This window comes from Meles meles, chromosome X, assembly GCF_922984935.1.
Source record: "Meles meles chromosome X, mMelMel3.1 paternal haplotype, whole genome shotgun sequence".
Classification (NCBI taxonomy): domain Eukaryota; kingdom Metazoa; phylum Chordata; class Mammalia; order Carnivora; family Mustelidae; genus Meles; species Meles meles.
In genome coordinates, this window is record NC_060087.1 from 128020139 (window position 1) to 128025843 (window position 5705).

The window sequence follows — 5705 nt, forward strand, 5'->3', positions numbered from 1 at the left end:
GTTAGATCTTATTTCAGTTTGTTTACATCGAGCAAACTTCTGTAGTGTGCAATTTCATGGCATGGGACTAAAGCACAGAGCCGTGTATCCATTGCTACTGTCAAGATAGGGAAGAGTTCCCCCTCCCCCCTCCCCATCACCATCAGCCCCTTCAAAGGGCCTGGAGCCTCTTCTTTGTATTCAACCCCTCCCCCACTCTCAGACCCTGGCGGCCACAGGTCTGATCTCCATCCCTACAACTCTACTTTTCCAGATTGTTGAGTGAATGGAATCACATGGTATGTAGTCTTTTGGGTCTGGCTTCTCTTACTTAGCAAACTGTCTTTGAGTTTCCTCCTTGTGGTGGGTGTGCCTTGGTAGTTCACTCCTTTTTACTGCTGGGTAGCCATCCATCGAATGGAGGCATCTCATTTTTTTATCCGGTCACCAGTGGAGGGACGTTTGGTTTGTTTCCAGTTTTTGTCTATTATGAGTAAAGTTCTTATAAATATCTGTACAGAGGTTTTTGTGTGAACAAAAATTTTCGTTTCTCCTGAGTAAATATCCAGGGGTGGGACTCACTGGGTTGCATAGTAAATGAATCTTTACCTTTATGGGCCCCTGCTAAACTTTTACAGAGTGGTTGTACCATCTTGCATTCCCACCAACAGTGTGTGAACGTTCCAGTTGTTCCACATCCACATCCTTGTCAGCATCTGGTATTGCTAGGTTAAAAAAAAATGTTTTTAGCTATTCTGAGGTATGTAGTGATATCTCATTCTGGTTTTAATTTGCATTTCGCTGATGATTAATAATGTTGAGCATCTTTCCATATGCTCATTTGCCATCCATATAGCTTCTTCCGTGAATTTTCTGTTTAGATCTTTTGCCCATTTAAAAAATTGGGGGGCTTGTTTACTTACTCATTTAATTTTTTTTATTTTGAAATAATTACAGATTCAGAGGAAATTGTGAAAAAACATACAGTTAGGTTCTGTGCACCCCCAAACATTTCACTAACTTAGAGTATGGTGTTAAGGCCAGGAAATTGACATTGATACAATCCGTGGAGCTTATTCAAATTTTTGCCAGTTATACCTGCACAGCTCTGTGTGTGTGCGCGTGCATAATTCTGTGCAGTTTCATCATATGTGTAACTTCATGTAACTTCTACCACCATCATCCTCATGCCTCATGGTTCCCCTTTATAGCCCACCCACTTCCCACTCCACATCCCTTAACCCACGACGACCACTATTTTATTCTCCATGTCTATCACTTTGTTATTTCCAAAGCGTTACGTATATGGACTCCTACTATACAGTACGTAACCTTATGATAATGGCTTTTGTTTTTCACTCAGCATGATACCTTGCAGGTTCATTCCAGTTGCTGCCATGTATCAATAATTCAATTATTTTTATTGCTGGATAGTATTTCATAGTACTGATGTATAACAATTTAACCATTCACACATTCCATAAGTTTCCAGTTTGGGGCTATTATGAATAAAGCTGCCATAAACATTCACTTACAGGTTTCTGCACTAATGTAAGTTGTCATTTCTCTGCAATAGATGCTCAAGACCTCGATTGCGAGGTCAGCTGGAAAATCCATTTTTAGTACTTAAATAACTGCCAAAATGCTTTCCAGAGTGGCTGTACCATTTTATATTTCTACCATCAGTGTATACCAATCTATTTTCCCGGCATCCTCACCTACAATTTGGTGTCACAATGTATTACTTTATCCACTTGCATGGGCTTGTAGCAATGTCTCATTGTGCTAATAATTTGCATTTACTTGATCGCTAATGATGTTGAATATCTTTTCATGTGCTCATTTGCCTCTGTGTATCCTCTTCAGTTAAATGTCTCTTCATGGCTTTTACCCATCTTCTAATGGGATTGTGGTTTTTGATGTTGAGTTTTGAGAGTTCTTTATATACTCCAGATACAAGTCCTTCATGGGATATAGAATTTTCAAAACTTTCTTCCAGTCTATAATTTGTCTATTCATCTCTGCAGGATCTTTCACAGATCAAAAGTTTATAGATTTGATGAGGTGCAGTTTATCAGTTTTTACTTCTACATGTCATGCTTTCAATCAGTCAGGCATCTTGTGTAGATCTATTTCCGTGTTCTCTATTGTCCTCCACTGATCTGTATGTCTATGTCTCTTCCAGTACATACTTTATTATTACTGTTATTGAATTTGGAGAATTCTTTATATATTTTGGATTTAACTTCTTCAGATATATGACTTACAGATATTTTTTTCCCAGTCTGTCATTAGTCTTTTCATTCTCTTAACAATGTCTTTTACCCTTCAAAAAAATTATTTATTTTAAAGAAAGCAGTGGGAGAGGGGCAGAGGGAGAGGGAGAGAGAGTCTCAAGCAGACTCCACGCTGAGCACAGAACCTGACATGAGGCTCGATCTCATGATCCTGACAACACAACCTGAGCTGAAACCAAGAGCTAGATGCTTAACCAACTGAGCCATCTGTGAGCCAATCCTTTACCTTTTTTTAAATTGATATCCAGCATGGCCTAAGACCATATTTTTAGTGATTGCTATTACTTAAAATTCATTTTTTAATGGCCCACAAAATAGTTGATCTTTATAAATGTTACATGTGTAATTGAAAATGGTGTGTTGGGGTCACCTGTTTTTGGGTGGCTTAGTCTGTTAAGCATCTGCCTTCGGCTCAGGTCATTATCTTGGGGTCCTGGGATGAGGCCCTGAGTTGGACTTTCTGCTCAGCAGGGAGTCTGCTTCTCCCTCTCCCACCCATTTGTGTGCTCACTCACTCTCTCACTCTCACTCTCAAATAAATAAATAAAATCTTTTTTTTTTTATTAAAAAAATACTGCTGGGTGGAGTTTTGTACATCATTTAGATCAGATTGTTTGATAGTGCTGTCTAGGTAATCTGAAACCTTACTAATTTTTTTTAAGATTTTTTTTTTAATTTAGTTATTTGACAGAGAGAAATCACAAGTAGACAGAGAAGCAGGCAGAGAGAGAGAGAGGGAAGCAGGCTCCCTGCTGAGCAGAGAGCCCGATGAGGGACTCGATCCCAGGACCCTGAGATCATGACCTGAGCCGAAGGCAGTGGCTTAACCCACTGAGCCACCCAGGCGCCCCTGAAACCTTACTAATTTTTGCCTGCATGTTCTGTCAGTTTCTGAGAGTAGTGTGGAAGTCTCCAACTGTGATTATGTATTTGTCTTTTTCCCTTTTTAATAGTGTCATCTTTATGTATTCTTAAGCTCTGTTAAATGCACACATATTTATGATTTTTATGTTACTAGAAAGTTGACCTCTTTATTGTCTAATGTTGGTCTTTATTTCTGATAATATTCTTTGTTCTGAAGTTTTTGTCTATGTTACTATAGCTACTCTGCAATATTTTGCCACTATTTTTTTCTTTCTAGTTATCTTTTAGATCAATTAAATGTAAGAAAAACCTATTTTACCTTCACTTATTTCTTTTTAACACTCTTGTTGGTGAAGATCCATATTTCAGACTAATGTATTATTTCAGCTTGAAAATTTCTGTAAAATTTTTTGTAGAGTAGGACTACTGGCTATGATTTCCATCATTATTTTTGCTTTTCTGAGAAAGTCGTTGTGTCTCCATCATTTAAAAATTAACCTTAAGGAGATGTAATTTACACACTGTATAATTCACCCTGTTAATGTATACTTCAGTGACACTTAGTGAATTTACAAAGTTGGGTAACTATCACCAAAATCCACTTTTAGGACATTGCTCTCACTCCCAAAGATCCCTCATACCATGTCAATTGTCCACCCCCAACCCCAGGCAACCACTAATCTGCTTTCTTCTCCCTCCCAGTTATATTGAGATGAAAGTGATATACATCACTGTGTAAGTTTAAGGTGTACAGAAATCTGCTTTCTATTATAGATTTGCCTTCTTTGGAATTTTCATATGAATTGAATCATACAGTACTGAGTCTTTTGCATCTGGCTTCTTTCACTTAGCATAATGTTTTTGAGGTTCATCTGTATTGTAGCAGGTGTCAGTGTTTTGTTCCTTTGTATGGCTGAATAGTATTCCTTTGTATAGATGCAATAGACTTGTTTACTAATTGATGGACATTTGAATTGTTTCCATTTTTTGGTTTTATGGTTTTTGGTTTTATGAATAATGCTATTATGAACATTTGCTTACAAGTCTTTGTGTGGACATACGTTTCCAGTTTATTTCTTACATAGAGTGTCATTGCTGGTTCACATGGTAAATTTATTTCTAACATTGAAAAATTTCTTCAAAAGAATTTTTTTCAACTTCAGTAAGTTAAACTATTTTTAGAAGAGATTGAATATACTACTTAAGAGATATTTGAATAACACTATTCTATATTTTGTTCAAGGTGATGATGTTTTTAAATGAAACTACTCCTGTGTCATTAGATTATTATAGCTTTTACATCAGAACTAAAGTGCACTGTGTTTTACATTTTAAGGAAATAACTGCCAAACTTTTCCAAAGTGACTGAACCAGTTTACATTGGCACCAGGGATGTTGATTTTTAAAGATATTTTTTTCTGGTTATAGAATTCTGACTTGCATGGTTTCTGATAGGAAATCTGGTGATTCTTATCTTAAAAAAATCTATGTAATGTTTGTTTTTTCTCTGGCTGCTTTCAAGATTTTGTCTTTGTTTGTTTGTTTCTTTTTTCCAGCAGTTTGACTATGATATGCCAAGGGGTGGCTCTTGTATCTGTGGTTTGGTGTCATTTAATTTGGGGAAATTCTCACCTATTATGACTTCATAAGAAATTTTTTAAATAAATAAGTTCTCATTCCCCCTGCCTTCCTTCTGGGATTATAGTTACACTCATATTAGACTGTTTTATATTATCTTGGGTATTCTTTTCTGTTTTTATTTCAATTTTTCTCTTTGTATTTCAATGTAATTTCTCTTGACTGATCTTCAAGTTCACTGATTCTTTTCTGGGCTGAGTTGGCACCGGCATTGAGCCCACTGAACATATTACTTATCTTCACTACTATGTTCTTCATTTCTAGCATTCCCATTGGTTTTTTTTTTTTTTTCTTAGAGTTCGTTTTTCTCTGCTGCAGTTACCTTTTGTTCATGCATGGTTATCTACCTTTCCCATTAGAGCTTTTAACATGTTAATCATAATTAAAGTTCCTTGTCTGATAGCCTCAATGTCTGTGTCATATCAGATTCTGGTTCTGATGATTGCTTTTTTTCTCAGGAGTATGATTTTTCTTGCCTTTCTGTGTGTCGTAATCTTTTTTGTTTGAAGCCAAACATCTTGTGTAGGACAGTAGAGACTAGTAGAGACTGAGGTAAATAGTTCTTATGCCTAGAAATGGAAACACATTTCCTTCTGCTAGATCTTTAGAACAGAGTTTTGAGTCCCCCCTGGTTAGGAATTGGATTGGATTTGAGGTTGTTCTCACTGTGCCTGTTCTTGGTGCACCACAGATTTCAAATTCCTGTAGCGATTCCTTCTGCTTGGGGGCAGTAAGTGGTGGTTTTCCAGAAGGCTGTTTTGTCAACACTAAGTTTTAGGTCTCCTCTGCACTGCTTGAGATCTCTCTGCATGCTGTTCTTCCTCCTCTGTCCATTTCTCAGCAGTTTCAGAATTCAGTAAATATCCTGAGGGAAAGCCTAAGAAACTCTTTCAGTGATAGGATACATTTCCCTTTTGCTTGTCTTTC